A 13,506-nucleotide genomic window follows, 5' to 3' on the forward strand; every position below is an offset into this window, starting at 1 on the left:
CGGTCTCCTCACAAAAATGTCTGGAACGTCCAAACAGTTTGGCCTACAAACTAAGATGATCACTCTATGGAAAGATGAGACTCTAATGAACACGATGGTTTTGTGGCTACCCAATATGTATCCCCTAGAATTTTAAGAAATGGGCTATAGTAGTAATGGCCAAATTCAATATTTAATCAAATAATGTATTTTAAAACAGATTATATCTTAAGGGATCCTAAAATTTCAGAGCTATATAATAAAGCTCAGGATATAAAATTGTTTTAATTTTGTCATGTTTTGTCTTATATTGTCTTGTCATTATGCTTTCCCTTCTGTTCGTTTCCCCCTGCTGGTCTTATTAGGTTCGTTCCCTTTTTTTCTCTCTCCTTCCCTCTCTCTCCTCTCTCTATCGTTCCGTTCCTGCTCCCAGCTGTTCCCCATTCTCCTACTCACTCATTTAGTCTTTTCACACCTGTTCCCTATCTTGTCCTCTGATTAGAGTCCCTATTTCTCCCTTGTTTTCCGTTTCTGTCCTGTCGGATCCTTGTATGAAGTTCGCTGTGCTGTGTCTTTGTCTCGCCCTATCGTATCTTGTCTCCTTCAGATGCTGCGTTTGAGCAGGTGTCTGAGTCTGCTACGGTCGGTGCCTTCCCGAGGCAACCTACAGTTAATGGTCGAGTCTCCAGTCTGTCCTCGTCACTACGAGTGGATTTAAGTTTTTTATGTTTTGTTTTCTGCTCTGATTGTCCAGGAGTATTGCTTATATCCTTTACTGGAATAAAGACTCTGTTTTCGCCAAGTCGCTTTTGGGTCCTCATTCACCAGCATAACAAATTTCTTTACACATATTTAACCGCATTTTTTAGGTAGGTACAGAACTACAGAACATCATTATAGTTGTGTGTGTGTATGTGTGTGCTGACTCATGATGAGATGCACCAAGCTCTCCTTGGCATTTAGGGTGTTTCTGTTTTGACAGTGACTTGTCTTGAAACCAGATCTGAACTAATGGAGTTAGTTAGCTTCGGGCTTTGATAATAGCACGTCCATGTCCATTTGCTGATTAATAATATCACTTTTTCTGACATTTTGTATTACTAAGTTGTTTGTTTCAGTGGTTAAATATAAATCACAGTAGGTCCACAGGTCCAGTACATTTCCAACCTGTATATCTCTCTGACAGATTTTGAGCTGTTTGTTTTGCTTAACAGTGGACTTTCCAACTACTCTTATCAAGCCGGCTGGTTTCCCAACTCTACTACTGGGATGTAACCCACCCCAAGGGGGATTCACCCTGAAACTCCTCCCACAGAAAGAACTAACCCTAGACAGGATAAAAGACAGGGTTGGAGAGGGAAGACACTATTACAGACCCAGAATCAGCGGGGAGATGTGGGTCGGCAACTTGCTGTGTCTGGCCGCTCTGGCTGTAGCCCTCTCCTTACCTACCTTATCTGATGGAGCTGCACTACTAGTGTTGTCAGCTCCTAACCTGCTGCGTGTGGGCAGTAAGGAGAACATCTTTGTGGAGTCTCAGGACCATGCAGGAGGTCCCCTGAATGTTAAGATCATGGTGAAGAACCACCCTACGCAGAGCAAAGAGCTAGCCTCTAAATCAGTGGTTCTGGATCAAGCAAACAACTTCCAGGCTATGACACAACTGGTCATCCCAGAGCGGGACCACTTTGTGGATGACCCCAAGCAGAAGCAGTATGTGGTCCTGCAGGCCCAGTTCCCTGACTGCCTCCTGGAGAAGGTTGTCCTGGTCTCCTTCCAGTCTGGATACATCTTCATCCAGACTGACAAGACCATTTACACTCCGGCCAGCACCGTCCACTACAGAGTGTTCTCTATGACTCCTGGCTTGGAGCCTCTGACCAGGGAGATATTTGAGGACCAGGAGGTCGCCAAGGACAAAGAGATCGCAGTCTCTGTGGAGATCATGACTCCTGAGAACATCACCATCTTCAGGGAGATCGTCAACCCAGACAAGGGAGTCAAATCTGACAGTTCAATCTCCCTGCAATTGTCAGTTTCGGGACATGGCATGTAGTCACAAGGTTCAAGAGCACTCCTCAAAAGACCTTCTCATCTGACTTTGAGGTCAAGGAGTATGTTCTGCCCAGCTTCGAGGTTAGTCTGACCCCAGCTAAAGCATTCTTCACGTTGATGACAAAGACCTGACTGTTGACATCACTGCCAGGTATCTATACGGTAAGGAAGTGACAGGGACAGGCTATGTGGTGTTTGGTGTCATCACAACAGATAACGAGAAAAAGAGTTTCCCTGCCTCTCTGCAGAGAGTAGAGATCAGAGAAGGGAAAGGAGTGGCTTGTCTGAAAAAGGAACACATCACACAGACTTTCCCCAAAATCCATGATCTGGTCAAACAGTCCATTTTCGTATCAGTCAGTGTGTTAACAGAGGGTGGGGGTGAAATGGTAGAGGCAGAGAAGAGAGGGATCCAGATTGTCACTTCGCCATACACCATCCTCTTCAAGAGAACGCCCAAATACTTCAAACCTGGCATGCCCTTTGACATCTCTGTTTACATTACAAATCCTGACAACTCTCCAGCCATTGGAGTGGAGGTTGAGGTGACTCCAGATAATGCTAAAGGGGTGACCAGGGCCAATGGTTTTGCCAAAGTTACACTTAACACTGTGGCATCTGCCAGAGAGCTGGCAATCACTGTGAAGACCAAGGACCCGGCGATCCTCCACAACAGACAGGCGGAGGCCACCATGAAGGCTCTCCCCTACAGAACTTCCACCAGGAACTTTCTCCATGTCGGGTTGACTCTAATGAGCTGAAGATAGGAGACCCCATTAAGATCGAACTGTACCTGGGACCCACCCCCAAACAAGTCCATGACATTACATACATGTTCCTGAGTAGAGGTCAGCTGGTGAAAGTAGGCCGATTAAAAGACAGGGCAACGCGCTGGTGACACTGTCAGTGCCTGTCTCCAAGGAGCTGCTTCCGTCGTTCCGCATCGTAGCGTACTACCATGTGGGAGCAGCTGACCTGGTGGCAGACTCTGTCTGGGTTGACATCAAGGTCTCCTGCATGGGATCACTGAAAGTGACATCCACCAGGCCCAAGGCAACCTATGAGCCTCGTAAGGTTTTGAGTCTGACCATCACTGGAGACCCGGGAGCTAAAGTAGGACTGGTGGCTGTAGACAAGGGAGTCAACGTTCTCAACAGCAAACACCGCCTCACACAGACCAAGATCTGGGACACCATAGAGAAGCATGATACAGGCTGTACAGTTGGAGGGGGAGCAGACAATATGGGGGTGTTCTACGATGCTGGTCTGGTATTTGAGACCAACACTGCTAACGGGACTGGGATCAGAACAGACCCAAGCTGTCCTGTTAGTTCTAGGCGGAGACGAGCAGTGACCATCAGTGACGTCATCACTAGTATGGCCAGTAAGTACAATGGTCTAGCCAAGGAGTGTTGTGTGGACGGGATGAGGGACAACACCATGGGATATACCTGTGACAGACGGGCCCAGTACATCACAGATGGGGACGTCTGCGCCCAAGCCTTCCTTGTCTGCTGCACTGAGATGGCCTCCAAGAAGATAGAATCCAAACAGGATGCACTGCTGCTCTCACGCAGTGAGGAGGATGATGATGATGCGTACATGGGGTCTGAAGACATTGTGTCTCGTAGTCTGTTCGCCGAGAGCTGGATGTGGGAGGACACCAATCTTCCTGAATGCCCTGCCCAAAACAAGCACTGTGAGTCCACATCTGTAATAAGGAACATCTACCTAAAGGATTCCATCACCTTCTGGGAAATAAGAGCCATCAGCCTGTCTAAAATTCATGGTATCTGTGTGGCAGATCCGTTTGAGATGATAGTTCTAAAGGAGTTTTTCATCGACCTCAAGCTGCCCTACTCAGCCATCCGCAATGAACAGCTGGAGGTCAAAGCAATCCTCCACAACTACAGCAAATACCCCATCGCTGTGTGTGTGGAGCTAATGGAGAATGACGAGGTGTGCAGCTCGGCAAGCAAGAAGGGTAAGTACAGGAAGGAAGTGAACATGGACGCCATGTCCACCCGGGTTGTCCCCTATGTCATCATCCCTATGAAGCTGGGCTTGCACTCCATTGAGGTCAAGGCATCTGTGAAAACTTTGGCAGCAATGACGGGGTGAAGAGGGATCTGCGTGTTGTGGCTGAGGGAGTACTGGTCAAGAAGGAAACCAAGGTACTCCTGAACCCGGTTAAACATGGTGGTGAGCAGACGTCACACATACCCAGTGAAGTTCCAAAGAACCAGGTGCCAAACTCTGATGCTTACACACTGATCAGTGTGACAGCTGGAGAGCAGGCCAGTGTGCTGGTGGAGCAGGCCATCAGTGGAGACTCTCTGGGCAGTCTGATAGTTCAGCCAGTCGGATCTGGGGAACAGAACATGATCTACATGACCCTGCCTGTCATTGCTACACACTACCTAGACAACACAAAAAAGTGGGAGGATATTGGCCTGGACAGACGGAACACAGCCATCAAGTACATCAACATTGGTTACCAACATGAGCTGGCCTACCGTAAAGAAGATGGCTCCTACGCTGCCTGGGTCCACAGACAGAGCAGCACCTGGCTGACAGCATACGTGGTGAAGGTGTTTGCCATGTCCAGTACATTAATCAGTGTTCAGGAAAACGTGCTCTGTACTGCTGTCAAGTGGCTGATCCTGAACACACAACAGCCAGGTGGCATCTTCAATGAGTTTGCTCCTGTCATTCATGCAGAGATGACGGGTAACATGAGGGGATCAGACAATGACGCCTCCATGACAGCTTTTGTTCTCATCGCCATACAGGAAGCAAGCTCAATGTGTGAGCACTCTGTCAACAGCCTACCAGGCAGTATGGCTAAGGCAGTAGCGTACCTCGAGAAGCGTCTGCCACACCTGACTAACCCTTATGCTGTAGCTATGACCTCCTATGCTCTGGCCAATGCTGAAAAACTCAACAAGGAGACCCTTCTGAAGTTCGCCTCTCCACAACTGGACCACTGGCCGATCCCTGGTGGTCACCAGTACACGCTGGAGGCCACGTCGTACGCCCTGCTTGCCCTGGTCAAGATGAAGGCCTTCGAAGAGGCCGGCCCCATAGTCAGGTGGCTCAACAAGCAGAAGAAGGTGGGAGGGGGATACGGATCCACACAGTCCACCATCATGGTGTTCCAGGCTGTGGCTGAGTATTGGAGCCACGTGAAGGACCTGAAATACTTTGACTTGAACATCAACCTAGAGGTGGCCGGCAGACCATCAGTCACCAGGTGGTCCATCAACAACAAGAACCAGTTCCTCACACATACAAACATGGTCAACTCCATAGACAAGGACTTGACTGTAAAAGCCTCAGGAAATGGTGAGGCGACCTTGTCGGTGGTGACACTGTACTATGCCCTGCCAGAGGAAAAGGACAGTGACTGTGAAAGCTTTGACCTCTCTGTCACCCTCACAAAGATGGACAAAACAAGCCACGAGGATGCCAAGGAGTCATTTATGCTCACTATTGATGTGTTGTATCGTAATTCAGAGAGAGATGCAACCATGTCTATTCTGGACATCGGCTTGCTGACCGGCTTTATTGTGGACACAGACGATCTGAAAATGTTGTTCATGGGGAGGGAGCGCTACATAGAGAAGTTTGAGATGAACAAAGTCCTGTCTGAAAAAGGATCTCTCATCCTATATCTGGACAAGGTGTCTCATAAGTTAGAAGACAGAATATCCTTTAAGATCCACAGAGTACAGGAAGTGGGAGTTCTACAGCCAGCTGCCGTCTCTGTATATGAATACTACAACCAGAAAAACTGTGTGAAGTTCTACCACCCACAGAGGGAAGGTGGTACTCTGAGCAGACTGTCTCTTGGAGATGTGTGCACGTGTGTGGAAGAGAGCTGCAGTATGCAGAAGAAAGATGAGCCAGATGTCAACCGCAGCACTACGGTGGTGTCCTAGGAGAACAGACATGGATAGAGTACTGGCCCTCACAACAAGAGTGCACATCCAGAAACTACGGAGAAGTCTGTCTGGGCATTGATGAGTTCATCAACCAGATCACAACCTTCGGCTGCCCTTATCACGTTCTAACTTTTATTTCCTTTGTTTTGTATTTATTTAGTATGGTCAGGGCGTGAGTTGGGTGGGCAGTCTATGTTTGATTTTCTATGATTTGGGATTTCTATGTTTGGCCTAGTATGGTTCTCAATCAGAGGCAGGTGTCATTAGTTGTCTCTGATTGAGAATCATACTTAGGTAGCCTGGGTTGCACTGTTTGTTTGTGGGTGATTGTCTATGTTAGTGGCTTGTGTTCAGCACAGGTCTCATTTGTAGCTTCACGGTCCTCATTGGTTTATTGTTTTTGTTACTCTTTTGTATAGTGTTGCAGTGTTCAGTGTTCTCTTGATTAAAGTTCACTATGAACACATACCACGCCGCATATTGGTCCTCTGATCTGATCTTCAGATGAAGAGGAGGAAGACTGTGACAGCCCTGTTTAGTTTCTCTTCTTGCTTGGTTAAATGTACATTTTTGTAACATTGCAATCCAGGTTGCCTGCCCTGTCATAACTCATTGTAACCTATAGAGTGTATGGAGATGAGTTTTCCCACTTGGAATATATTCTGTTAGAAACTACAGTAAATTATGTACACCATGCATTAAAAGTCACATTGCTATGGCTTTATTTTGCACTAAAATGACCCTGCCTGCTGTAATATGCATTAAATAAATGTATTAAATGTATTTTCTCTTTCTTTTGTGTGCATTTCACCAGTCATTATGGGGATTTAATTGATTATTGGTTTTAAACACCAAACAAAACAGAGACATTTTAGTTGAGTGGGATGGTAACTGTTTTTGTTCACTATTTGAGCACCAAAATGTCCAAATATCTCATTCTGGTCCATATGGCAAGTCAGTCAGAGTACTATATATCTTTCAGCACTGCTTTTACCGACGTGGAAACTTGTTTATTTATAGAAACAAGATCATTTATAATCAGGGGTTAATATATTATGAGCAAGGTTTTGACATTAGGGGTGAAACAAAGGACACTGACCCTTACCAGGAGGAAGTGTGTCTCCGTCATTGAGCTTTTTGTTTTACAGACATGTCATCATGGGAGATATGCAATATTTTAGCAGATAACAGTTGTAGTGGGATCACACACACACAGACGCACACACACGTGTGCACACACACACACTGATGCTGAACCTTTCATGTAAGCCTTGGGGATGACACAGCTAGATGGCTCTGAGTGTTTGAAGGACATTTCAGTCTCAATCAGTGAAGATTAAAGGCAGAAATACCAATAATCACCCCACATTATCCATAGCCCAACATCCTCACAGTCTGCCTTGTTCAGGGGCAGAATAATTTTTTTTTTTTTTACCTTGTCCAACACTCTAACCACTAGGCTACTTGCCCATGGAAGACCAGGAAATCTGGTCACAATGCCGAGAATGGACAGATACAACATTGTAATACTCTTTATTATTTTAATAAACCAAAATCCATGTTAAATCTAAGCGCAGGTAATATTGCTACAGGTTCAGGGTTGTGTCAAAAATATTTTTGCTATTTTCCCTATCACAATTATTGGCTCACTTAATGGAGTTGGTACGAAAGGGCTAGGTTTTGATGAATTAACAAGTTGTCGGTGTGTTGAGGCTTTGGCCCCTCACTGGCCAATCAGAACATGCTCCATGGCGAAATATGTGGTTGCTTGAGGTTGTGTATTTACAGTTTTTTAATGTATTTCCATGGAATCAACTCCAATTCTAATGTTAGTCCGTTATAGTTTGTTAAATTGCTTACATAAACAAAATAATAAACTATAGACCTATCCTATCTTTGTTAAATAGGCTAACCTGAACTAGTTTGCACATTGTTCTAAGTAATTGCATGGCTTCAATCTCATTCACACTGATATAGGGGCTAGGCCTACTGTAAACTGCATTATGGCTGAGCATGGACATGCCAACCATTGTCAATAGGCAAGATAAAATTCATTACTGATGAGGCCTAAAAAGAGAATAAATAATTTTAATCAAATTCTAATCAAAACTAAACTAATTGTTTTAAATAGGAAAATGGTATATTTGAATCAATGTCATTGTATCAACGTCATAGCTTGAGTAAAATAACATACAATACCAGTCAAAAGTTTGGACACACCTACCAATTCAAGGGTTTGTCTTTATTTTTACTATTTTCTAAATTGTAGAATAATAGTGAAACATCAAAACATATATGGAATCATGTAGTAAGCAAAAATGTGTTAAACAAATCTAAATATATTTTAGTTTCGAGGTTCCATATTAGCCACCCTTTGCCTCGATGACAACTTTGCACACTCTTGGCATTCTCTCAACCAGCTTCACCTAGAATGCATTTCAATTAACAGGTATGCATTTTTAAAAGTTCATTTGTGGACTTTCCTTACTTCTTAATGAGTTTTAGCCAATCAGTTGTGTTGTGACAAGGTAGGGTTGGTATACAGAAGATATTATGGCAAGAACAGTTCAAATAATCAAAGAGAAACAACAGTCCGTAATTGCTTTAAGACATGAAGGTCAGTCAATCCAGATTTTTAAAACTGCTACCGGGCTGCCCTCAGGCGAGTCTTGTGAGGCTTGTTTTTTTGGGATGTCTCGTGGACTGACAAATACCGCTGCACTGTAGCTCGGCCACCTTCCACCACAGATGTCTCTAGCTTTAAAAGACGGATTTCGATTGGGATTGTTTTGGTATGCCAAATAGTTTCCCACAGGGCCACAGAAATTGACTCAAGATGGTTAAAGGAGCAGGACATTTTGGAACTAATTGAGAACATCAGTGTTATTGATCTTAGCACATATTGAAGGTTTAAAGATGCACTATGCAGAAATCTCTCCTCCATTTCCTGTTTGCTGAAATTGTAATAGTTTGCCTAATTTGAGTTTGTGACAAAACAAGCAAGTATAGTGCAGAAAATCATTGCACCATCTACATATATTTTCCATATCCAGAAATTTACATTTACATTTAAGTCATTTAGCAGACGCTCTTATCCAGAGCGACTTACAAATTGGTGCATTCACCTTATGACATCCAGTGGAACAGCCACTTTACAATAGTGCATCTAAATCTTTTAAGGGGGGTGAGAAGGATTACTTTATCCTATCCTAGGTATTCCTTAAAGAGGTGGGGTTTCAGGTGTCTCCGGAAGGTGGTGATTGACTCCGCTGTCCTGGCGTCGTGAGGGAGTGTGTTCCACCATTGGGGAGCCAGAGCAGCGAACAGTTTTGACTGGGCTGAGCGGGAACTGTACTTCTCAGTGGTAGGGAGAAATATTGTATTTTCAGCTGTTTGAAGCTGGTGTTCAAAACCGAAAGTTCAAACAAAATTTAGTGCACATAGAACAGATCTACCGCTTATAAGAATTGCTTTCAATGAGAATGACAGATCTATGACTCATATTTCTATGTGGATTTGTTTACATATTAAGTTACATAATGCATTCCTCCAAAAAAATTGTATATTTATGAACCCCAGCGTCAATCTAAGTAGCATAATTAAGAAATTAAATCAAAATCTGTCAGTTTAAGCTAGATATGTTTGCATTGAATGCGTTTCGATCCACCACATACGCGTGTGACTGCCTTTACCCATCTGTGGTAAAGGTGGCTGAGCTACAGTGGTGTATGTCAGACCCTGAGACATCCCAAATATCGGTCTTTCTCACAAAAATGTCTGTAGCATCCAAACAGTTTGGCCTACAAACTAATATGATCACTCTATGGAAAGATGAGACTCTCATGAAGATGAGACTCTCATGAACACAATGGTCTTGCAGTTCCAGTTAAAAAAATATGTTTTGTGCCTGCCCAATAAAAGGGGTTAAATAGGTATCCCCTAGAATTTTAAGAAATGGGCTATAGTAGTAATGGCCAAATTCAATCTAAAGGGGTCCAGAAATGTAAGAGCTATATAAGAAAGCTTAGGAAATCAAATTGTTGTTATTTCTTTACACATATTTAACCCCATTTTCTGGATAAGCACCTTTGTATTTCCATTATTTTTCTTAACTGGTACCGATCAACTTCACCGAGGTCTGTGGTACCGAGGTCCGTGTTACTTGTCGCAGACCAAAATAGAGGCCACCGTCTTGTTCGTGAAAGTCTCATCTTTCCATAGAGACAGACACTTCAAAACCTTATTCCTTACGATTGATTTTTTTACTGTCTTTTTTGACGTTTATGAATGTGTTATTCAATTAGTTTCTATGAGCTATAGTAGTAAAGTACCTTCAACGGCTTGGACATTTATAGGTTAATGAGAGATCACCTCAAGACAGAACTGAGCAACATAGACCCACGCATCAGACTTTGCCATATAATCCACCCATCCACCCCATCCCTTTCCCATCACTATCCAACGGTCCCTGTCCAGGATTGTTTAATTATTACATTAAACAGAACTGCTAGTGCCAGGGGTGAAAAGGTGACGTTGACACAGTGTGTGTGGTTAGGTTCTTCTCGTCACTGACAGGAATAGGTATCTCAGTTTGGACCGTTATCAAACACAGGCTGACCCAAAGATAGGGTCTACCCAGGATGCAAGATATCCAGGTGGATGTTTCTCGATAGGTCTTGTACTATGCATCTGTAGGCCTTACAAAAGTATTTTACTGTGTGTGTGTGTGTGTGTGTGTGTGTGTGTGTGTGTGTGTGTGTGTGTGTGTGTGTGTGTGTGTGTGTGTGTGTGTGTGTGTGTGTGTGTGTGTGTGTGTGTGTGTGTGTGCGCCTGGCCTGCCACAGGTCGCGGCCGGTTATGACGAACCCAGAGTCTCTGGTGGCACAGCTGGCGCGAACTGCCTACATTTTTACACATATTATCCGTTAGTTATGGAAATGAAATACGATATGCAATATTTTTTATTATATACTGAACAATAATATATACGCAACATGTAAAGTATTGGTCCCATGTTTCATGAGCTGAAATAAAAGATCCCAGAAATGTTACACACGCTTAAACAGCATGATCATTACACAGGCGCACCTTGTGCTGGGGACAATAACAGGCTACTCTGACCTGCTGAGATATACATGGGGAGGCTCAATATAGCTAGTCTTATTGATAACTTTCTTATGTCAGTCTCGATGGCACCAAAAGTTTAAAAAGTATTGATAGTGGACAGAATGCGGTCGTCGGACCATCAAATAATTGGCATATACATTACTCTTACAGAATGTCCACGTGGGCAAGGATGTTGTAAAAATAAATTGATGACAACTTGATTTTAAATTCCATTGAAATTCACTACTCATCAAAACATTTAGTCTATTAATGAACCCCAGCTTCAATCTAAGCAGCATAATAAAGTTATCAAAATCAAAATCTGTCAGTTTAAACTAGAGACATTTGCATGAAATGTGTCTCAATCCACCACATCCACCTATGGCGGCCTTACCCATCTGCGTGTGGAAGGAGGCCGAGCCAGAGTGGTGTTTGTCGGACCCTGAGACATCCCAAAATCGGTCTTCTCACAAAAATGTCTATAGGCCCAAACAGTTTGGCCTACAAACTAATATGATCACTCTGGCGGAAAGTTGAGACTCTCATGAACACGATGGTTTTGTGGCTACCCAATAAAAGGGGTTAAATATGTATCCCCTAGAATTTTAAGAAATGGGCTATAGTAGTAATGGCCAAATTCAATATGTAATCAAATAATGTATTTTTAAATAGATTATATCTAAAGGGGTCATAAAATTTCACAGATATATTATAAAGCTCAGGATATAAAATGGTTTTAATTTCTTTACACATATTTAACCACATTTTTTGGGTAGGCACAGAACTCCCTCTATACTTCCATTCATTATTTTAACTGGTACCGGTCACCTTCAGATGAGTCCCGTGGACACTTGTCGCAGAGCAAAACAGAGGCCACCGCCTTGTTCGTGAGAATCTCATCTTTCCATTGAGACAGACACTTCAAAACCTTATTCCTTATGATTCATTTTACTGTCTATTTTTGCCATTTAGGAATGTGTTATTCAATTAGATTCTATGGGCTATAGTAGTAAAGGCCCCCCAACGGCTTGACTTTTAGAGGTTAACGAGAGATCACCTCAAGACAGAACTGGGGCTAACATAGGCTCAACATAGGCCATTCACATGTTTGGTTCTTGATTTGAAAAGGGTCTTCTAAAGGCTGTAACATTGGCAAACATGGAGTCCAACTAATATAGACTGACATTAAAATGGGTATGCTTCGTGAAACAATAACCTGCCCAGGGACTGTGGTTGAAATGAGCTGGCTGGCTAAATCCAGCACTTTTACTGAAACGTTGATTAATGTGCATGACCCTGTAAAAATAAAATCAACTCAACTCCACAATGGGTTTCAGGTTACTAACACCCCATGTAGTTGCAAAAAATGTTTTCACCTTGTCATTATGGGGTATTGTGTTCAGATGGGTGAGATTTATTTATTTTTTAATCCATTTTGAATTCAGTTTGTAATGCAACAAAACGCGGAATAAGTCAAGGGGTATGAATACTTTCTGAAGGCACAGTAGTTAATTATAGTAGCCTTGATGAGTAACCACCACACATCAGACTTTTCCATATAAGTATTCCAGGTGGATGTTTCTCAATAGGTCTTGTGCTATGCATCTGTAGGTCTTACAAAATTCTGCAACCACTCTGACTGTGCAGATAATGAAGCAAACATGGCAGTTGGTGTTCAGTAAATAGGTACATTGTTTCGGATTGTTTCAGCTAGTTGTTCAATGTTAGTTGATTGCAAGCACTTTCATAGCAAAGCCATGGTAACAAGATTATTTGAGAAATACATCATTATAGTGTGCTGTGTGTGTGTGTGTGTGTGTGTGTGTGTGTGTGTGTGTGTGTGTGTGTGTGTGTGTGTGTGTGTGTGTGTGTGTGTGTGTGTGTGTGTGTGTGTGTGTGTGTGTGTGTGTGTGTGTGTGTGTGTGTGTGTGTGTGTGTGTGTGTGTGTGTGTGTGTGTGTGTGCTGGACTCATTATGAGATGCACCGAGCTCTCCTTGGCATTTTGGATGTTTCTGTTGTTTTGACTGTATCATGCATGACAAGTTGACTTGTCTTGATACCAGATCTGAACTAATGGAGTTAGTTAGCTTCGTGCTTTGATAATAGCACGTCCATGTCTATTTGCTGATTAATAATATCACTTTTCGCCATTTTGTATTATTAAGTTGTTTGTTTCAGTGGTTAAATATAAATCACAGTAGGTCCACAGGTCCAGTACATTTCCAACCTGTATATCTCTCTGACAAAGATTTTGAGCTGTTTGTTTGCTTAATAACAGTGGACCCTTCCAACTACTCTTATCAAGCTGGCTGGTTTCCCAACTCTACTGGGAAGTAACGCACCCCACGGGGGATTTACCCCGAAACTCAAAATATCACTTAACACTGTGGCATCAGCCAGAGAGCTGGCAATCACTGTGAA

At 43.2% G+C, this 13,506-nt stretch overlaps 1 pseudogene; it reads left to right on the forward strand.

Moving 5' to 3' along the window:
• Positions 1-1,341: 1,341 nt before the first annotated feature.
• Positions 1,342-6,116, forward strand: LOC127922557 (complement C3-like; annotated as a pseudogene).
• The last annotated feature ends 7,390 nt before the right edge of the window (positions 6,117-13,506 follow it).

Source organism: Oncorhynchus keta, unplaced genomic scaffold (assembly GCF_023373465.1).
Source record: "Oncorhynchus keta strain PuntledgeMale-10-30-2019 unplaced genomic scaffold, Oket_V2 Un_contig_26213_pilon_pilon, whole genome shotgun sequence".
In the NCBI taxonomy this organism is placed as follows: Eukaryota; Metazoa; Chordata; class Actinopteri; order Salmoniformes; family Salmonidae; genus Oncorhynchus; species Oncorhynchus keta.